General features: G+C 40.1%; 1 protein-coding gene and 1 pseudogene across 1 annotated transcript in view; both read right to left on the minus strand.

Annotated features, from left to right (window-relative positions):
- The window catches only part of GALNT13 (polypeptide N-acetylgalactosaminyltransferase 13), a 636,905-nt gene that overhangs the window by 320,991 nt on the left and 292,201 nt on the right, over positions 1-23,713 (minus strand). The gene's annotated exons all lie outside the window — the stretch shown is intronic.
- LOC138075540 (syndecan-3 pseudogene) lies at positions 4,725-6,017 on the minus strand (annotated as a pseudogene).

Raw genomic sequence — 23,713 nt, forward strand, 5'->3', positions numbered from 1 at the left:
AGGTCAACCTGGAGGACTGCTTCTATACCATGAAAGTTGTGTATCAGCTACAATCAGCATCTCAAGTCCTTATAAACCTTAAACAGATTTTGCCTGCCAGACCTAGAAGAACACCTTTGGGACTCCCTCAGGGTAGGTTGGTATTTTCATTGTCTTTTGGCTACTGTAACAAATTATACAAATACAGTGGCTAAAAACAGCACAAATGTATCCTTTTACAGTTCTGGAAGTTGGAAATCTGAAATTAAGTTTTATTAGGCTGAAGTCAGGGTGTCAGAAGTGCTGGCTTCTTTTGCAGGCTCTGAGGGGAGAAACCACCACCTTGCCTTTTCTAGCCTGGAGAGGCTCTTGCAGTCTTTGACTTGTAAACCTCCCTCCACTGTCAAAGTGCATCCCTCTAGTCTCTGCTTCCATTATCACATGGGCTTCTCTCTCACTCTGACTCCTCCTGCACCCTCTTACCCTGGGACCACACACAATCCAGGATAATTTCCCCATCTCAATATATACTTAATCACCTCCACAAAGTCCTTTTTGCTATGTAAGATGATATTCACAGGTTCTGGGAACTTGGACGTAGACATACATACAGACGGACAGGGGAATAACACCATTCCACCTACTAAAGGTGGTAACTTAATGAAACACTATGGACATAAAGATCATTGGAAAAAGCTACTTCCAAACAGAAGTAAAATTGTTTTTTCTATAAATTCCAGATTATCCACTATATTTATAAAGATTCATCAGAAGTTAACACTCATCTTCCATAATTGTTTTGTTTTAAACTTCTTTTAATGACTAAAGTTGAGTTTTAAATAAAATGGATTGGAACGCCTGATGTGGTGTGAGCAGATACAGAGTTGAGAATGAGAAGAGATTTTTAAAGATAGATATACACACATGTGTGTGTGTGCACTCAGTTGTCTCTGTCTCTTTATGACCCCATGAAATGCCAGACTTCTCTGTCCATGGAGTTTTCCAGGCAAGAACACTGGAGTGGGTTGCCATTTCCTATTCCAGGAGATTGGATGGAAGCTGCATCTCCTGTGTCTCCTGCATTGGCAGGTGGATTCTTTACCACTGGCTCACCTGGGAAGCAATTTCTTATGAATTTGGTTAAGAACCAAATATGAGGTTGGTTGAATTTGGTTAAAAACCAGGTATGAGGATTCATCACTGAACATAATGGGTGCTATGATGTGCTCCCTAGATTATTCATCCAGGGGAGGAAACAAATAAACCAACATCTAAACCACTTGAGTGCTGCCAGAAAACAGCCCCAATTGCCAGGCTGGTTTTCAAGACTGTGTGGAGGGAAGAGAGATAATTTTCTCAGTGGCATGCCTTCTTCCTAAGGCACCTGTATTCAGTGGTGGATCAATCCATGGGTCAGTGATCTGGCCCACTTGTGCCAATCTGGGATCATTTTAAAAGTGCGTTCTATCTTCAAACTCTCCCCCATAGGATTGCCTGAAGCTTCTATTCAGACATCACAGCTCAACTCAATGATGTGCTGGAGCTGGTTGATACCAGCACATTAGAGCTGATCTGTGTATCACATTCAGTGATGCTAAGTGTGTACCTTAAAATCTGCCACAATAAGAGTATTTTCACTATGGGAAAGTACAAACAATATAAATCAGGACTTAAAAAATATCATTATTATTTCAGAGAACCATGTATTAAACATTTATCATCAAAACTACTGGGATTTTCCATCTGGACAATCCTGCTTTTTTCTCTTCCTGCCCAAATATACTAATCCCAAGAATACTCACTAATAAACCTGCTGTAAAACAATCTTCACCTTAAGGAAACTAATCCCTAACACTTAAGATACTACAGTCTTACTTTTATCAGCTTCTGAAATAATTTTGAACAAGCAACCCATCTTCAATTCAGACTTCAAAAAATTACATTCTCAAAAACTCTATAAGTAACCAATGAGAACCTACTGAATACTACTCAATGCTCTATGGTGGCCTGAATGGAAAAGAAATGCAAATGGAGAGGTGCAGATATATGTATACTTATAGCTGGTTCACTTTGCTGTGTAGCAAAACTAACATTGTAAAGCAACTATACTCCAATAAAATATAATTTAAAATAACACAATAGCACAAAAGAAATTCAGTTACTAACGTAATGAGCCATCAACCTCAATACTTAAGAATTCTCTGGAAATAAGGATATATAGTTTATAAAACTACAATATAACAATTAAATAAATTAGAATTGATCCATTACTACCATTTAATCCTCAGACTAGTTAGATTTCACCAACTATTCTAGTAATGCCTTTATAGCAAAAGGCTCAAGTTCAAATGCATGAGTTGCCTGTGACTGTCATGTCTCATTAGGCTCTTCAAACTCTGTCAGTCCTTGACTTCCATGACCTTGACATATGCAAGTTTACAGACTAGTTTTTGTTGTTGATGTTGTTGTTGAATGTCCTTCAGTGCAGATTTGTTTAATGTCTCTCATGATTAGATTCAAATTATGCATCTCTAGCAGAATACCAAATAAGATAGTACAATCTATCAGGTGTGTAGTATCTGAAAGTTACTAAAGTCACTCATACGTCCACTGACCCAAGATAGCAATCAGGCATTTCTCTAAGGATCTGATTCCAGTAGATTTATTAAGAAATTCAAGATACAGGTGCAGGAGTGCTCACTGTTATTGGGATGTCATTGTTTCCAAGCCCTCTCAGTGGACAGAAGTATAGGAATATCTGTGGGTGTGGTGTGTGTGTGTGTACACATACTCAAACATATATAATGCATGGATACACTATCTTTAAAATATTTTTAATCTGTTATTCTTTCTATAATAGAACCTAGAAGTCAATATTGATATTCCCAGCTCCGTTGTAATTCCACAGGGTTCATTCTAAAACTTCCTTTCCATGTTTTTATCTTCCTTTTTGACAGGAAGTATCCTGATTTGCTCAATCAATCCCACTGTATGAAACCAATCTCCCATCTTCTCTGCCATCTTCTCCCCACTACACTTGATTTCTGAAATTCAGCATAGGGTGCTGCCCCAACCCTATGTGGCCAGCTTCCTGTCATCCTATCCTGCTCTGGCCTGCAGTTCTGGACTATCCTGCCAGTTCTGGACTATCCTTCAGTTCAGTTCAGTCAGTAAGTCATATCTGACTCTTTGCTACCCCATGGACTGCAACACACCAGGCCTCCCTGTCCATCACCAACTCCCAGAGTTTACTCACACTCATGTCCATTGAGTTGGTGATGCCATCCAACTATCTCATCCTCTGTCGTCCCCTTCTTCTGCCTTCAATCTTTCCCAGAATCAGGGTCTTTTCAAATTAGTCATGTCTTCACATCAGGTAGCCAAAGTATTACAATTTCAGCTTCAGCATCAGTCCTTCCAATGAATATTCAGGATTGATTTCCATTATGATGGACTGGTTGGATCTCCTTGCAGTCCAAGGGATGCTTAAGAGTCTTTTCCAACACCACAGTTCAAAAGCATCAATTCTTCGGCACTCAGCCTTCTTTATAGTCCAACTTTCACATCCATACATGACTACTGGAAAAAACATAGCTTTGACTCGATGGACCTTTGTTGGCAAAGCAATGTCTCTGCTTTTTAATATGCTGTCTAGGTTGATCACAACTTTTCTTCCAAGGAGCAAGCGTCTTTTAATTTCATGGCTGCAGTGATCTTGGAGCCCCCCAAAATAAAGTCTGTCACTGTTTCCCCTGTTTTCCCATCTATTTGCCATGAAGTGATGGGACCAGATACTGTGATCTTAGTCTCTGAATGTTCAGGGTGTTTTTTTTTTTTTTTTTAACCATTAGGTTATGATGATTAGTGACTTGCATTGCCATAAGCATCTGTAGAGGGCACATAATAAATATATGAGAATAAGCATCTTTGGAATAATGTGTCTGTGACATATCTGGATTAGCTAGGTGGTCAAGATTGCATGTGATTTTATTATTGCATGCTTTTCTCTTTGTGTGTGACAATACGTGTAACCATGTGAGAGATAGTGTCTGTGCAGAGTCCACTAGGAAGAAGGAGGTGCAAGCCCCTCCTCACAAGTGGCTGCCAGAGCCACTCTCAGGAAGCTGGGGTAGACCAGGAAGGAACTGAAGCCTGTGGGTGCATATGCATTGAGCAGAGGTGAGGAAAAATGACCCCATAACCCCATAAAGGTCAGGACAAAACAGGCTGGTGGGTGAGGGGTGCTGTCTCACCCAGGCAGAGAGTGAGCCTGGGACAGGAGCATCAGGGTGCCGCGTCCCAATGATTTCAAGGGCTGAGCTTGCCAAATGCTTGTCCTGGAAACCAGCCGGAGTGCCTCTCTGCCTCCAAAAGGAAACCTCAGCCAGCCCTGTCAGGCCAGATTGAGGCTGAAGTTCCACCCCTTCGTCCAGCAGCCAATCAGGAGTGCCCTTCCTCCTGTCCATCTGATGTGAGGTCCTAAAGCCCCAAGCTGGTGGTTAGGGGACAAATATGTGGGACAAATGATGAGCTCCTAAGGGCACAGTCTGGAGCAGATGGCAGTGCCTCCTGTCCCTTGGGGAAGAGCTGTGTGAGGCTGGCAGTCTGGGAAGACCTTGGGAGGGTGGCAGAGATGAAGTGGGGCCAGGATGTCCTGGCCCAGTCCCAGGCCGGGGCTGGTGGTGCTAGGCCAGGGACTGGACGTAGGGGTGACCCTGAGGCTACAGGGAGGTAGTCTGGCTCCACTAGGCATAGAAGTCCTCTTGCTTGTCAGGCTTCTTGTATGTGACGCTTGCCTGATTGGGCTCCTCCAATGTGTAGGTGCCCTCGTCCTTCTTCATGTCATAGATGAGCAGTATGACCAGGAAGGCAGCAAAGAGGGCACTTACAACCCAGCCCATGATCACAGCTACGAGCACCTTCTTCCACTCCAGGATGCTCTTCTGGGAAGGCTGAGCTGCCAAGCTGCCTGAGTCAACAGCACTGTCCAGGAGCCCAGGGCCTGGGCGGGCACCCTTGGGCAACTTCCTGGGTAGAGGTGATGGCTTGGCTGTGGCCCCACCCACAGCCACCACCTCATTGGCTGTATCTGGCTGTGTGGTCTCTTCCTCTGACAGCTCAAAGTCCCCACTGGATCCCCCGCTCACTGGCTTATTCTGGATGGTGGTCACGAAGGACTCTGGAGTTGGGGTCTGAGCCACCTCTGTGGGTCCATGGGCGGTGGTCCCCAGGGGCAGAGTACTCTTCTCAGAGATGTCAGGCTTCTGGGTGGTAGCTGGTCTAGGAAGGGCCCTTGGCTTGGAAGTAGCTGTGCTGACCAGCCTGGGAATTGGGGGCCTCTGTGTCCAAGACAGCCACTATGGTGGGAGGTGAGGGCACCGCTGGGGTGGTGGCATAGGCTGTGGCTGCTGTGGTCAGTGGAAGAGGCAGCAGCCTACTTAGGCCAGTGGTCCTTATGACAGAGGTGGTGACCGTGGATAGGGGTGCCGCAGAGATGCTGGGGACGGCAGTGGCCCCTGTGGCGGGCACTGTGGCCACTGCTGGGGCCCCTGTGGTGGTGTCAGTGGTGGAAGCCCTAGGAGTTGAGATGGTGGTGGTTCTCTGGCTGGGCTCTTCTGGCGCCTCTGTCACCAGTGGGGGGCTGGTGGCTGGCTTCGGGGTGAGGTGCACAGAGGGAGCTCAGCAAACGGGGTGCCCACAGGCTGTATGTCCATGGTGGGCAGCACCGCGGGTGTGGTGGACATTGCCGGGGCGACATCTGGGCTGAACTGCATGGCTGTCTCAATGCCTGACTGCTGCTCAAAGTAGCCAGAGCCGGACCCGGGGTAGAAGTCGTCTAGCTCATCATCAGGGGAGTCATCATCCCCCGAGTTCTCAAGGTCCACGGGCCTCTCGAAGTTCTCACTGCACCAGCGCTGGGCTCCCGTGGCGTGCTTTACCAGCAGCAGCAGCAGCAGCAGCGGAGGCAGGAGCAGCCTGCGGGCCCCTGGCATCAGCGGGTGGGTGGCCCCTGCATGGTGCAGCGGCCCTGGCTTCATGGCGGCGGTGGCGGCATGGCCCAGAGCGCTCTTGATCGGGGCTCGGCTCAGAGCTATTTCACTTTTTCACTCTCCTCTCCTCTTTTACATTCATCAGGAGGCTCTTTAGTTCTTCTTTGCTTTCTGCCATAAGGGTGGTGTTATCTGCCTATCTGAGGTTATTTATATTTTTCCCAGAACTCTTGATTCCAGCTTGTGCTCCATCCAGCCCAGCATTTCTCATGATGTACTCTGCATATAAGTTAAATAAGCAGGGTGACAATGTACAGCCTTGACGTACTCCTTTCTCTATTTGGAACCGGTCTGTTGTTCCATGTCCATTTCTAACCATTGTTTCCTGAGATTTCTTAAGAGGCAGGTCAGGTGATCTGGTATTCTCATCTTTTAAAGAATTTTCCACAGTTTGTTGTGACCCACACAGTCAAAGGCTTTGGCATTGTCAATAAAGCAGAAGTAGATGTTTTCCTGGAACTCTCTTGCTTTCTCGATGATCCAACAGATGTTGGCAATTTGATCTCTGGTTCCTCTGCCTTTTCTAAATCCAGTTTGAACATCTGGAATTTCACAGTTCACATATTGCTGAAGCCTGGCTTGGAGAATTTTGAGCATTAGTTTGCTGGCATGTGAGATGAGTGCAATTGGTAGTTTGAGCATTCTTTGGCATTGCCTTTCTTTGGAAACCTGACCTTTTCCAGTCCTGTGGCCCCCTTAATTTACTGAGGATCCAATATCCTGCCCTAAACCAGCTCCTGCATAGAAACCTACTCATCCCACTTGGACTCTCCTCATACATTGATATCCTGAAGATTTGACTTGGCTATAAAACCTTAAACAGGCTGGCCCCCATGTGAAAACACCCTTCCCCTCACTCAGGCGCTATCCATTCTTGATCGCTTTCCTATGGGGATGATGTTTCCTTAGTGCTGTTCACATTCTGAGATGCTATTCCAGTTCACCTTCCGGGGGATTGCCATCTAGACTTACACACCTCTTGATATCCCATACAAGTGCTCTTTGCTATGATGCCTTTCTTTTCACCCTGTTTGGGCTCTGATGCTCATGTGGTTGCTTGTCCTGTACCTTACAGGTTCTGATACCCAGTACTGACTAGGACCCCCTTCTCATCTTGCATGGCTTCTGACTGTCTGACCACAGTTCTCCTATGTTCAGCTGTACCTAATGGCTTTTGGACCAAATGTTCAGGAAGAGAAAGGAAAGAACAGGAAAGGAGAAAGAAAAAAAAAGCCTTTGCTTTACTTTGAATGCTGTCATTTTGACCACTCCCAAAAAGCTCATTCAAAAGTTGCCTCTTCTTTTGAAACTTTCAGACATTTAAACTAATTCCTCAAAGCTGCTTAATCATCAAAAGCTCCCTTAGTACTAGAATTCCTCTATCAGCCCTTGAAAAATACAGCTTTTAAAAATGCTATATGTGTGTGTTAAAGAAGCAGATCAATTGATCATGCTACATTTTCTAACATACAAGGTGTTTCTTGAGTATGATTTTGCTTTCCTCAACTAGAAAGTAAAATCCAGTGGCAGGGAATATGTCTAACTCATTCGCAATCATAGGATCTGGCACTGGTTTCTGGCATGTGTTCAGCTCTAATATGTATTTAGTGGATGAGTTAACTGAATTAGTTTGGTGTGTTCTGTCCCAAACAATGCACAGCCACTCCAGGTACTCAATGTCAAAAGGAAAACTGCCCCAGTGATCACATGGTTGCCACAGTCTGGGTGTCAAATGGACAACAGCAGTGAGATGAAGAGTGGAACACTTACTTTATTCAAAGACTGGCTGTGACACAGTACGGACCTTTTTCATGAACAGCCTTGGGAAACTCAGATAGCCACTAAAAGTGATGATACTAAGTCATCTGACGTTTTGTATACTGAGTATAATAAAACATGTGAGTGGGAAATATAAGTCACAATAATGATCACAATAATTGTACAAAAGGATGACTATAAATACAATATGGGCAGTGTGAAGTCTATTCACATATTTAAGGTGGCACCAAACTAAAACTTTCATCATTATAATTTCATAAATGTAAAAAGAATAATCTACCAGTAGTTTAGGTTGCCATTTTTAAGCATAGTGAAAATAGGTACCTTGTGTTACTTAACTTTCTTTCTCTAATAGTGTTCTTTGTAAGACACAAATATTTCTTGCATATATTAAAAAATGAATATGCTTTACTAGGTAGGCCCTATCTATGTCTCTCATCCCTATTATCAAGGATAAATATGAAAATATGATAATTAGTATCCCCAGTCAGTTTCTCCCAAAAAGTATGTGCTACAGCCAGGCTACGGCTGTAACATACACATCTCATGTTTACCTCCTGTCTCCCAGCCTCCTGTTTTGGGGCTGCAGTTTTGTGACACAGTCTATTAAACACACAGTTGAAGCAATTTACTTGTTAAAATCACTCACAGCTGAACTGACTCTCAGATGACTGAAACTGTTTATGAAAGGCACTAAATGTCTTTTCTTTTTAAAGTTATTATGTTATTTTGGAATTGTACATGACAAAAATTTTACTGTAAAATGAACATTTTCCCACATATCCAAATTGTTAATTCTTCTACCAATATAATTTTATTTATTACTTAAATTCCAGGTATATGACAGCTTCTCATTCAAATTCAGCTTTTTTTGTTTATTTGTTTCTGATTGAGTATTTACATTAGGATAGAAAACAATTAAAAAAAAACTTGATTCTGATATGTTGCTCAGTCTTATCTTTTCTTATCTGATCTTCTTGACTATAATGAGAGGTTATAACAAAAACATTGAAAAAATGTTCCTCCAAATGTTATTTGATGTTGCACAATTTTTTTATTTTCAAAGGGAGTAAACATTTAAAGGTCTTATTTCATACTACACCTCCCGAATTCTTGGGATGGGGTTGTCCAATTTTTCCTTACTCCCCAATGTTACTCTCATCATTATTTATCCACCACCCTGTGGGTTTATTTGAAGTCCACACCATCTGTCTCAGATACCCACTTAATCATTCCCTTCTTCCCACTTGTCCCCATCCCACCACAATGCATATCAATTTTGGGTTCCCTAAAATCATACCACTGTAGGACTCGCATTCATTTTCCTTTCTATTCCAGAGTCCACTTAAATCATCTGGTCTTGAGATGCATTTGGCATGAACTTCTAGGTGCCTCAAATGCAGACATACCCATTCTAGCTGACTACTCATTAATAGTACAGTACACATTAATTGGTCCTCAAGTTTACATTCATTGAACAAGGTACACGGCAGCCTTCCATATGTATGCTTGTCCTTAGAATCTCAATCTTCTTACCATTGCCCCCTCACTTCTCTACACATATTTCATTGTCCTCTGCCCTCTCAAGGAACACAAGTAAGGAATATCAGGAAGGACACTGTTACACTACTGGTAACAGATAAATGATAATAGGATAAGAAAAATAGGATAATAGATAATAGGATAAGAAAAATAACTTCTGGAATTTCAGCAAGTCTCTAAACTAAGCCAACAAGTGATAGGTGAATCAAAAAAAAAAAAAAGCTGTTGGAAAGATATCAGAACTGATACTGTGACTCTAAATCTCTATCACCTACCTCCTGCCTCTGTAAGAGGAGATTAGAAAGTTCAATAAGAGTCAATGATGTAAGGGAATTCAAAGTCACTAGGTATGTGGTGGGATTTCCTACTTCTCGGTTAAAGGAGAAAATATTTTGCACTTATCAAGCCAAAGTACAGGGATCCCAAGAGATTTCTTTTCAGAGATTGTGACTACTTTTTAGAGATCAGTACCTCTCTCTTATATAGATATTTATTGACAGTGAATCTGTAACCCGAAATAATGCATGCTGAGGTTTGATAGAAAACAGCAAAATTGTGTAAAGCAATTATCCTTCAATAAAAAATAAATTAATTTTAAAATATGAAAGTTACTTGGGGAACTGTGACTTAATTTCCTTGATGATTAGAGATATATGAGGTAGGAACTATGCTAGAAGAGTCTGTAAAGGCCTGGGTGGAGAGAAGTATCAGTGGGTGAAGAAATACCTTCTTGAGGTAAGGAGCCTCAGTTTCCAAGTAGACAGAGTAAAAGGTAGCTGGGTTCAAGTCCTCTCAATTAGGTTCTACTCTGTGGGGCTGTCTGCTGAGGCAGGAAGCCCCAGAAGCAAGTTTTTGGGTGTTTTGTTGTCTGAAGCAGAATCCTACACTGGGGAGAGAGACAGAAAGATGTCAGCTAGGAGTTCTTGGTCCATGCTGGCAACTGTTCAGTGACAAAGTTTCCAAAATGCCCCTCACTAAAAATGGAAACATGGATGTCTACCACACTGGCGAATATGATGACCACCTACTTTTACCCTGAAACTAGGTTACACCATTAATACTTGGAAATGTGACCTTTGTACTAGTTGAAAGTACCCAGAAGATGTGGATAAACCAATCATCCAAAGACTGGGAGGAGAAATCTGGCAGCAAGGTTAGAGGAAATTACGGAAGAAAGCCATTTCCAGTAGTTTAGTCCAAACAAATGTATCTTCTCCCCTGAGTTTCCTTAATTCTAAAATGGGAATAGTGCCACTTACTTACTTTTACAGCCTAATTGGAGAACTGGAAAGGACGACTAAAAGCTGAGAGCTTTAAGCACCAAGTATAGTCAAATGTACCCAATAGTTTCTCAATAAATTGAAGTAAAAAAAAAAAAAAAAAAAAAACAGGACACTTCAAATTTAAATTTAACAATGTCAGCTCTCTCTTAGCTACCACTAAATTCCAGCTACTTCAGCTTTTTCTGATCTTTTTTATAGAGCACATTATAGTATTCTCAACATGGAACTATTTCTAATTTTCATTTTTTTTTCCTTATTCTGCTCCAGGCTAACTGTTCTGCTGGAAGAAAAGATGACAAAAATGCCAGCTTAGCCCAATGCAGATCCATACCTCTGTCATCATGTCAGTTTCCCTCTGAAAACCTGTAACAGCTCTCTTCATGATTACAAAATCAAAGTCAAGCTTTTCCCCCATCACATCCTCTATATACCACCAGAATATATATCATTTAATTTATAAATATGCTCAACAAATATTTATTGACTGCCCACCATACAGCAAAATTTCTTCTAAGAACTGGGGATACAGCTGTGAATAAAATGTGAACAGATGTCTGTACTCAGTGAACTTATGCTCCAGTGTTTGAAGCAAATAGTAAAGAAAATAAATAAGCAAAACATGCTCTATATTAAGTAGCCAGTAGTATATTAAAAAAATAAAGCAGAGAAAGAAGATGGATGATTTCATAGGTGTATAATTTTATATAATGTGGCCAAGGAAGATCCCAGAAAGAAAGTGACATTTGATTAAAGACCTGAAGGTAAGGAAACAAACCATAAGCATATTCAGGGAACAAACATTTCAGACAGAGGGAATACAAAGTTCTAAAGCCCTGAAGTTGGAGTATTATTCATGTGTTCCAGGGTTCACTGTACCTGCAAATGAGAAGGTTCGTAAATACTGACACAGGATGTGGGAGAAGAAATGGGAAGCTAGATCACATGGAGCTAGATAGGACATTGAAAGGACTTTGATTTTTTTCACTGCAAAGCATTGAAGAGATTTAAACACAGAGCAGCAAAAAGTAGCTTAAATTTTAACAGGATCACTTTGACCGTTATATTTAATAAGAGACTATAGGGTAAACCAAAGGAAATGCAAAAATCAAAACAAAGCAGAACAAACGAAAAACACTTAGTAGATTATTACAATAATTCAGGTGAAAATATTGGTGACTTTGACTAAGACGGCAGTAATGTAAATGATGAGAAGAGCTAATGTTTGGAAATTGCTGATGTGTCAGACATGGGTTGCAAGAACGGGAGCTCAAATGAGACTCCAAGGTTTAACATCATTTCCTAAGATGACAGACTTCGTGAAAGGAGGCGGTTTTTTGGCAATTATCAGGTGCTGAGTTTGGGACATGTTTGGTTTTAGATCAGTATTACATATTCGACTGAAGATATCACTATTAGATATTCAGTTCTGGATGTCAGAGGAGAAGCATAGATTGGAAGTTAAGAGGATATTTAATATGAAAAGACTAAGGAAACTGCCAGGGGAGTGAGTGAGAGAAAATAGACCATCTCCAAGGACATGTCTTCAGGACATTCCTACGTGTAGAGGTTAGAGAGGGAAAAACAAGCACTAGTAAATAACAAAGAGAAAGACTAACGACAGAGGTAAGAGAAAATTAGGACAGCATAATGTCTTAAAAGGGCTTCGCTGGTGGCTCAGATGGTAAAGAATCTGCCTGTAATGTGGGAGATCTGGGTTCGACTTTGGCAAGAACAGTAGTGCTGGTATTATGAAGAATAACGTTAACTCAAGTGTGTTTAGGACAAAATGGAGATGGGGAGAGGTTTAAGACATGAGCATAGACAATTCTTTCAAGACTTAGACAATCCCTTCAACAAGAAGAGAAGTGGAGATCTCTACGAGGAGAAGTGTTGTCTCAAGAGGTATTTTGTTTATATGTTTTGTTTTTAAGGAAGAATAAACAGTTTGTTCACATGCTAGGAATAACCCAATAGAGAAAAAAGGATTGATGATTGAAGGGGTGAACAGAGTTGTTGGAACAATGCACTTGAGTAAGTAAGAGGGGAGGGCATCTAGAGTGCAGTGGATGGGCTGACTCTCATTAACCCACAATAACAGGAGAGAAGACAGAGAACAGGGCTGCGAATGCAAGTAAGGCAGGAGATGCAGTGGGGGGGCTAGCGGAGACTTTCTTCTATTTCCTTCTATTTTCTCAGTTAAAAAGACATAAGCTGATAGTGAGGACTGAAGAAGAGTTACTGAAGGTGTGAAAGAAGTGCTGAAATAATGAAATAATAAATCACAAAGTGGAAGAGACAACAGACACGGTAAGTTTTATATAACTGATGGACAGCATCAGGGGCCTCCTTAAGTGCAGTCAGCATGATGATTTGTGTAATCCTTAGAGTATCTCACTACTGGATTAGATCATTTGCTTCAGCACATATTATAGTCATTCTATTTTGTCCATCTCCTCTTCCTCCCTTGGAATTTTTCTGTTTTCCTTCTTATCTGTATGAAATCGTCTGTACACATCTGTATGTAATTATTCAAGGGCTAACCCATGGCTCATGTTTTCTGTGAAGCTTTTTGTAAGGTACCTATCGGGTCTTTTCCATGTGACATTCATAGATGTTCTCTGGTGGGTGACAGCACATAATAGTAGTTCTATTGCCTCAATTCAGATGTCACCTGCATGACCTTGGAGAAGTTCCTTCACCTCTTGGGTATGTTTCTAAATCCAGAACACAAACACAATAAAACATACAATATACTTCATGGAACTTTTACTGAGAATTCTGTGAGAGAATGCAGTTAAACTACTTAATATAATGTTTGCAAGGTAATAAAAAATAAATATTGACTACTAACTACATTCACTATTATTACAGAATTTATTAATTCATGTATATTAATTAATTCATGGATGAAAATATCTTTCCCTAACCAATATGTTAATAAGCTCATAAGGGTAGAGATGGAGAACTATATTTGCTTATATAATTTCTCACAAAATACTGATCAGAAAGGAGGTTCTGGATAGGTGTTTATGAAGCTGAATTTTACTTACTAACTTACATTGCAAATTTTAACTTTATCTAACTTAGTACAATGATAAAATACTTTATACTGGATCCTCCCATTCAAATTTCTTAGAATACCATCTTAGAATGCTATCTCATTAAGCAGAATCAGATAACTTCCTATGACATTTTTGTGACAACGACTCTGTCTATACTTTTTCACTACCAAGAAAGAAAAAGACAAAAAAGGAAAAATACCTTTCCTCAAGGGAAAAATAGACCAAGAGGCATTAAATGCAATCAATAAAGGTGTATGGGAAATGCATTTGTACACACATCTTTCCTTATCTTAAAATTATAATCATTACATATGTTTCATATAGTTCAAGTTGAACTTGGAGTATACATAATGAAATCTATTTTTGAGACTGTTTTCAATATGTTTTACTATAACGAAGTTATATAGAAATTAAGCTATTAAGCATTTAAATTCAAAGACCAAACACAAATTGTCTTATTTATATGGCAACTGTCATGCAGAAAATAGATTTCTATAGGAGATTTTTCAAGGTCATGAAAATATCGATTACAATTTATTATGTGGATTTTAGACCTGTTAACATCTCCATGTCAATGAAACTCTCTTACTATCATGGTTAAATTATATTAACTATGAAATCAAATTTTTCCTCAGCAAAATAACATTGTAAGTTGGCATTAGAACAATTTAGCCTCCCTTTAAGTCACTAATATATGTACAGAAAATATCTGTCCGGGAAAAATAGGAATATTTTAAAACAGAAGTCATTATTCATTTTGCATAGGATTTTTCTAGTAATAGCAGAACTATATACTTTCTTTTTTTGGTACTTCCTTAAGTTGAATCAATATGCAAGTGTTTAAGAAACTATCTTTTCTTTTTAAATCACATTCTTTTCATGTAGTAAGAAAAAACTACATATTTTAATGAGAAAATTGACTTGCAATTTAAAAAATATTAGAATCTCAAATTTTTCTTAATTTATATTTTACTCAATTTTGCTAACATTGTATAGATAAAATCTAGCAACAATTTCACAAAGAAGAAATATAAAGTGAGAATACTTATTGGATTTCTAATCTTAGTTACATATCTTTTCCCTTTACTTTAAAAATTACCATAACTTTCATATGCTGGCAGAAACTCTTCCTCTAAAGATAAGTTTCTGCAACACCTGGTTTTATCTAATATGTATGTGTTAATTTCACTACCTATATTAAAAGTGTTATGTATGCCTTCATATGTGTGAAAGAGTGTATGTGTGTATGGGATTATGTGTGTGTGTGAAATCAGCTATACCATCCATCTCCTGGTCACTAAGATTTGAAACCATGGAGTCATCCTTGGCTTCTGTTTTCTTTTGCCTTATATTCAGTCAGTCACCAGTTTGGAAATATCAGAATATACTTGGGATCATCTCTACTTATACTTTCTGTCCCTCCTCATCTACCTCAGGTTTAAAACACATGCACACACACGAGACTAAAACTTAATTACATGTTCATGTCTCCTGAAGCTTTCCTGAATTTGGTCTTCACCATTAATGTTTCTAACGTAACTGCTATCACCAACTTCCTATCTCATCATATCTATGTGAGTATAATAGCCAACAAGGAATTCTTTGCTAAATTCAAGCTTCTCTTATTTATAACGTCTGCTATATAAAACTTCAGATATGTCTCTCCCTAAAGTATTATTTTATTCATGGCATATTTCTTTTCTAACACCTTCAAGTTGCCTACTATAACATGTCTAAAAAGCAGAGGTTATATTTTTAAGATTCTTCATCATCTCCTCTAGGCCTATAATGCAGAATGGCTGGTTACAATTTCCATTCTAGTTTTACAAAGCCTAACAAAGCCTCATATAGTTTCAGTCTAGACTATACCACCTTCTTCCATTTAATCATCCAAAATTTCTGCATTTTAAAAATTGGTTTTCTCATTTCCTGTTAAAATTTTATTTTTTTCAAAACAAAAACTATCTCATTTTATTGATATGAGCTTTAATTTATAATGAAGTTTTAAAAATACACATTCTGCCCCAAATCATGGAAAATCCATATATAGAAAACTATATAAATATATGTATATGTATATATGTATGTGCGTATATATACACACATAAGAAAACATCAACAGCCATGAAAGTAGGTAAGTATAAAAACCCTTTTAGTACTAAATTACATGACAAATATGTAAATAAAAATACAATTACCATGCTAGATTTAGAATATAATAATTAAATTCTCTGCTTTCTCAATCAGAATTTATAAAACAAAAGAAAAAATTGTATTTGGCAAGCTTAAATAGATAAACTCTTAACAGTAAAAATGACATAATATCCAGATATGAAGCTAAGCTTGCTTATAATCTTTATTTTTAATAAGAAGTTTCACATCTTTGTTCTAATCAGAACTGCCTTGATCCTCAATATGCTTTTCTTCCTTCCCAGAAAGTTATCTACTTTCTATCTAATGCAGTTCCACACACATCTACCCTGTACAGCCTGACTCCAAATACACCTTCTTACAAAGCTTTCCTTCACGTCACCTCCACACAATGGTTCTTTAAAACTCATAATTCCATGAATTGGGTTGGCTAAAATGTTCATTTGGATATTTTATGGAAAATCCAAATGAAATTTTTGGCCAACCCAATACTTCACTTTTTAATACATTTTCTATCATGTATGTATAACATTATCTAATGGAGAACTGTATCATTTCATTTTCATGGTTACACAATTAGATCTTTATAAGTGCAAATATCTAAAATAATTTTAATAATTTGCTTTATACAAAGGTGAGGCTCTGAATGAAAGCTGAAAATTCTAACTGCAAATTCTGGGAAGAAAGCATCTATCTTTAAAAAAGTGTTCAAAGATCAAAGTTGGAAGTCTTACACTTCTGGATTTCAAAACTTATTACAAAGCTACTAATCAAAAAAAATCTAGCACTGGCATAAAAATGCATAGCCCAGGAGAATATAAAAAGAGAGCCCAGAAGTAACCCCTTACAGATACAGTCAAATGGTTTTTGATAAGAGTGCCAAAACTACACAATGGGAACAGAACTCTTCAAGAACTTTTGGTAGAACTGTATATATACATTCTGAAAAAATGAAGTTGGACCCTTACCTTATATCACATACAAAAACTTAAGTAGATCAAAGACCTAATCATAGGACCTAAAATTCTTCCAACAAAGCATAGTAGAAAAGATTCATGACATTAGATTTGGCAATACTTTTTATATATGACCTCAAAGGTACAGACAAAATATAAAAATAAACTGGACTATTTAAAAATAACTTTTGTTTTTAATCAGATGGTAAAATCAACAGAGTGAAGAACTATAGATGGAGGGACTATGAACAAACTATATATCTGATTAAGGGTTAATATCCAAAATATATAAAGAATTCATAGAACTCAAGGACAAAAATGACAACAAAATCTCAATTAAAACATGGAGAAAGAACTTGAATAGACATGTCTCTAAAAAAGATATACAATTGGCCAAAAACCACATAAGAAGTTTAACATCACTAGTCACACAAGTCAAATCTACAACGAGATACCATTTCACACCTATTAGCATAGTTACTATATACATATATACATACATACATACATACATACATATATATATATATATATACACATATATATTTAATGTTGGCAAATATGTGGAGAAAGTGGAACCCTTGTGCACTGGGATGTCACATGCTACAGTCCCAAGGTTCTGATCAAGATGATGAAGTAAGAGGACATGAAGCTCATCTCCCACTTTGAACATATCAAAAACACATCTACATGTGGAACAGTTCTCACTGAAAACTAACTGAGGACTGCCAGATGAACTCCTGTACAATGAAGGTTATAAAAATGAGGAAGGGAATAAAAGCAATTAGTTTGGGAACTGTGCCCCTGGAATGGGACTCAGAGGCAAATGGAGATGGGGGAGTGGGGACAGCCACGCTGAGGAGCAAACAGTTCAAACCACATCCTGGGCACCCCAGTCCTGGGGTCCAGTGTGAGAGAGACAAGCCTCCTTGGCTGGTTGGAGAACTTGGGACTAACAGAAGGACTGTAGGGATCCCAGACCCTACTCATAGGGAGTACACACATTGATTTACCCCTGAGGCAGGGAGGAGAGAGGTCTTCTCTAACAGCTGTTGAGTTTCTTGAGACTGCCCCACAGCACACCTCAGCCCAAGATGGGCAAAAGTTTTGGCCCCACTCACTCCACATCACAGAGCAGGACTGGATCTAGGGCAGCCATTAAGAGGGAGAAGATCTGACTGTGGGACACAGATGTGACTTGGTCCCAGGGTTTAGCATCAGTGGGGAGGCAGTACCATTGCTGTTGAAGATTACTCAAACAGTGCAATAAAAGCAGCCCAGATCTCTGACGGCAGCCACTAAACTGCTGATCAGCCCCATGCACACTGAGAGTCCACAAGGCCCCACTCACCCTGCAGAACAGTTCTATAATAAGATGGCAACAATGGAGGCTGAGGGCAGTTGTAAAGGACAAAGGAACTTGGATCCAAGGCTGCATCTGAGCAAAGGCATGGTCACCTGTACAAGCAGTGAACCAGAACTTTATCTGCAGCCAAACCAAGCTCAATGTCTACATGAGCTCCACTTGTTTCTGTACCCTCACTCTCTGAGGCAAGGAACCAGTACAGGGAAAGGGGGAAAATACATACTTAAAGGAAGCTCATCCCTCACGGTTTCTGCTCTCGTAACTTGAGATCAGACCTCACCCTTTACAGGGTGGTGATAGCCACTGAGCAAAGAAGTCCCAGCTCATACCAGTGCCAGCTCTAGCCTACCTATCTCCAGGCCCACATCAATTCCAGCTCTCATATCAGAGGCATTTGGCATATGTAGGTTGTATAAGGATGCTCTCACACAAGAGCCCACCATCAAGATCACAATCAGTAAATATTTACCCTAAGTTTAAAGAGGCAGGGAAAGTTAAGCAAAATGAAAAGGCAGAGGAACTACTGTCAATTGAAAGAATGAGAAAACCTTTGAAAACAAATAATGAAACAGAAATAACTTACCAGATGAAAAATCAAAACATTGGTAATAAAAATGTTGTAAGATTAGGAGGAAAATGATGCAGACAGTGAGCACTTTAAGAAGGAATTAGAAGGAATAAATAGCAGACTAAGTGATACAGAAGAGCACATAAGTGATCTGGGAGACAGAATACAGAATTCACTTAATCAGAACAGCAAAAAGGGAATAGATTTATAAAAATTGAAAACAATTTAACAGACCTCTAAGAAATTGAAAACAATTTAAAAGATCTCAAATATGAAGTATAGCAACATTCACATTACAAGGGTTCCAGGCAAGAGACAGAGAAATGTATCAAAAAAGTACTTGAGGAAACTATGGCTGAAAACTTTTCAAACCTGAAGAAAAAAAGGGGCAGGGAGAAAAAAAAAAAAAAAAAACATATCCAGATACAGAAAACACAGAGGGCTCCAAACAAGATAAACCCAAACAAACGCACACCAAGATACATCATAATTAAACTGGCAAAAGTTAAAGAGAGAATTCTAAAGGCAGCAAGAAAAAAGCAAAAAATTACATACATGGGAACCTCCCTAAGGCTGTTGCCTGATTTCTCTGCAAAATCTTTGCAGGACAGATGGCAGTAGCATAATATACTCAGAATGCTGAAAGGGAAAAACCTGTGGCATAGGATATTTTACCAACCAAGATTAAATGACTACCAGTTTGAAACAAGTAGGTATAATTATGGGTCAACAAATATGAACTCCATGGTAATCATAAATTGAAAATCTATAATAGGACTTCCCTGGTGGCTCAGACGGTAAAGCGTCTGTCTACAATGCAGGAGACCTGGGTTCAATCCCTGGGTCGGGAAGATACGCTGGAGAAGGAAATGGCAATCCACTCCAGGACTATTGCCTGGAAAACCCCATGGACAGAGGAGCCTGGTAGGCTACAGTCCATGGGGTAGCAAAGAGTTGGACACAACTGAGTGACGTGACTTCACTTCACTTCACTTCATAATAGACACACAGAAACTGAAAAGAAAGGAACATAAGCATGCTATCAAAGAAAATCAAACCACAAAAGAAGAAAAAAGAATAAATGAACAGAAAAGTACATAAACAACTGGAAAAAATTCATAAAATGGCAATAAGTACATACCTATCAATTAATACTTTAAATGCCAATGGGCTAAATTCTTCTACCAAAGACATAGGGTAAGGGTAGTTGAATGGATTAAAAAAAATATGATCTTTTTATATGCTGCCTACAAAAGATTTACTTTAGAGCTAAAGACAGACTGAAAGTGAGAGGATGGAAAAATATCTGATGCAAACGGAAACAACAGGAAAGCAAGGGTAGCAATGCTCATTTTCAGACAAAATATTAATAGACTTTAAAACAAAGACAATAACAAAAGACAGAGAAGGATATTTTATAATGATACAGGAATCAATACAAGAAGAGGCTATTACATTGGTTAATACATAATATAGGAGCACTAAATATATAAAGCAAATAGTAACAGGCATGAAAGAAAAATGAAAATACTAAAATAATAGTAGGGGACTTTAACACCCCATGTACGTCAATGAACAGATCATTCAGACAGAAAATCAATAAGGCAACAATAGCTTTAAGTGACACATTAAAATTTTTGGAATAGATATCCGCAGAAGATATCCAGAGAAGGCAATGCACCCTACTCCAGTAAACTTGCCTGGAAAATCCCATGGAAGGAGAAGCCTGGTAGGCTGCAGCCCATGGGGTCGCTGAGAGTTGGACACGACTCAGTGACTTCCCTTTCACTTTTCACTTCCATGCATTGGAGAAGGGAATGGCAACCCACTCCAGTGTTCTTGCCTGGAGAATCCCAGGGACGGGGAGGGGGGGCCTGGTGGGCTGCCGTCTATGGGGTCGCACAGAGTCGGACACGACTGAAGCAACTTAGCAGATATCCGCAGAAATTACATTCAAAAACAGAATATAGGAGGAGCATAAAGATGGCGGAGGAATAGGACGGGAAGACCACTTTCTCCCTCACAAATTCCTCAAAAGAACATTTCAACGCTGAGCAAACTCCACAAAACAACCTCTGTAGGCTGGCAGAGGACAGCAGACAACCAGAAAAGCAGACCATTGTCTTCAAAAACAGGTAGGAAAAAATATAAACGACGAAAAAGGAGACAAAGGAGGTGGGGAGGGAACTCCGTCCCGGGAAGGGAAGCCCGTCCCCGGAAGGGAATTTTAAGAAGAGAGGTTTCCAAACACCAGGAAACACTCTCCCTGCCGAGTCTGTGGCGAGTCTTGGAAACCCAGAGGGCAACATAACAGGAAGGAAAAATAAAGAAATAATTAAAACCAAGAGATTACAAGCCCAACAGTAACTCCCCCAGCGGAAAAGCAGCACAGACGCCTGCATCCGCCATTGGGAAGTGGGGGCAGGGCAGGGACGCGCGGGAGGCGCGGGCTGCAGTGCTTTGTAAGAATCGGGCAGGAACGCCCCACGCGCAACCAGAACGATCTAACTTGCGCTAGCAAACCAGACTGTGTGATAGCTACAGCACGAAAAGCTCGAACATAAGACGCCGCCAGGACCGAGCACAGAACAAAGGACGGAACGGAAAAAGCCGGCTGCAGACCATCCCCCACCGGGGACAGGCAGCCAGAGCCGTAAGGACTGGAAAGGGGCAATTGCAGACCCGGAGAGACTTTACTTACCTAACTGCAAGCGGGCTTCTTTGCTAAGACTTCTGGGGGTGCTGGACAGTCACAATCTGCCTCACGGGGGACGCCAGCGGTCCACCCAGAAAGTTGAGCAGCAGCGACAGAAAAGGTGACAAGCCGCGGTGATCACGCTCGCCAAACTCCTGAGCTACTCGGCCCTGGGAAGGGCACAAAGCGCAGTCCCAGCCGAATCTGTGCCTCTGAGGGCTGCCTGAGCGCCAAACATGAGCGGCTTGGACCGGGAAGTGCACGCAGCCTAGGGCCGGCCCCAGACGGTTCCCGGCTGTGCATCGTAGAGCCAGAGCGGTTTGTGTGCCGCGAGAAGGGACAGGTCAAGCGGGGCTGTGACACTGTGAGCACACGACAGCGCTATTTGTTTGCGGCATTCCCCCTCCCCCCTCCCCACAGCACGACTGAACTAGTGAGCCTGAAAAACCAGCAAACGGAAGAAGTTAAACAGAGGGAACCACCTTGGAAGTGATCCCACACGGCCCAAAACATCAGAGAAGAGCCAGATATATTTTTACTATTTTAAAAATCATTCCTTTTTTTTTTTTCTAACCTTTTTTTTTAATTGTTAAGTCTTCTATTTCTCCTCTAATTTTTATTACTATAACCTATTATTACTATTTTAAAAAAAAAAAGACTTTTTTTTTTTTTAAGGCAAACACCATATATAGCCTTTGGATGGTTGTTGGTGGGGTTTTTTTTGTTTGTTTGTTTTGTTTTTTTTGTTTGCTTGTTTTTTTTTAATAATTCTTGGTTTTTTTTTCTTTCTTTCTTTCCTGCTTTTTCCTTCTGCTTCTTTTCTTCAATATTGTATTTTTGAAAATCCAACCTCTACTCTAGATTTTTAACCTTTGCTCTTAGGTTTTTGTTGTCAATTATGTTCATTTAAAAACCCAAACTTCACTACCCAAGTTTACCTGAGAGCGAGATTACTGGCTTGACCACTCTCTTCTCCTATGGACTCTCCTTTTTCTCCACCAGGTGGCCTCTGTCTCTTTTCTCCCCCATCTCTTCTCTATCCAACTCTGTGAATCTCTGTGTGTTCCAGACAGTGGAGAACACCTAAGGAACTGGTTACTGGCAGGATTTGTCTCTCTCCTTCTCATTCCTCTCTCTTATCCTCCTGGTCACCTCTGTCTACTTCCTCCCTCTCCTCTTCCCTGTATAACTCCGTAAATACCTGAGCGGGCCAGACTATAGAGCGCACATAAGAAAGTGACTACTGCCTAGCTTGCTCTCTCCTCTTTTGATCTCACTGCATCTCATTCCAGTTACCTCTAACTACCCCCTCCATCTTCTCTTCTCCTTGTAACTTAGTGAACCTCTCTGAGTGTCCCTCAATGTGGAGAAACTTTTCATCTTTAACCTAGATGTTTTATCATCGGTGCTGTATAGATGGAGAAGTCTAGAGGCTACTGTAAAAACTGAAGACCAGAAGCAGGAGGCTTAAATACAAAGCCTGAAAACATTAGAGAACTCTTGAATTCAGGGAACATCAAGCAATAGGCGCTCATCAAATGCCTTCATACTTACACTGAAACCAAGCTCCACCCAAGGGCCAACAAGTTCCAAAACAAGACATATCACTCAAATTCTCCAGCAACACAGGAACACTCCCCTGAGCTTGAATATACAGGCAGCTCAAAATTATTCCAAAACCTTTGATGTCTCATAACCCATCACTGGTCACTCCACTGCACTCCAGAGAGAAGAAACCCAGCTCCACCCACCAGAACTCCAACACAAGCCTCCCTAACCAGGAAACCTTGACAAGCCACTGATAGAACCCCACCCACAGTGAGGAAGCTCCATAATAAAGAGAACTCCACAAATTACCAGAATATAAAAAGACCACCCCAAACGCAGCAATATAACCAAGATGAAGAGACAGAGGAATACTCAGCAGGTAAAGGAACAGGAGAGTTGCCCACCAAACCAAACACAAGAGGAAGAAGTAGGGAATCTACCTGAGAAGGAATTCCGAATATTGATAGTGAAAATGATCCAAAATCTTGAAATCAAAATGGAATCACAGATAAATAGCCTAGAGACAAGGATTGAGAAGATGCAAGAAAGGTTTAACAAGGACCTAGAAGAAATAAAAAAGAGTCAAAATATAATGAATAATGCAATAAATGAGATCAGAAACACTCTGGAGGCAACAAATAGTAGAATAACGGAGGCAGAAGATAGGATTAGTGAAATAGAAGATAGAATGGTACAAAAACAGAATATACATTCTTTTTAACTACACGTGGAAC

This window comes from Capricornis sumatraensis, chromosome 3 (assembly GCF_032405125.1).
Source record: "Capricornis sumatraensis isolate serow.1 chromosome 3, serow.2, whole genome shotgun sequence".
NCBI lineage: Eukaryota > Metazoa > Chordata > Mammalia > Artiodactyla > Bovidae > Capricornis > Capricornis sumatraensis.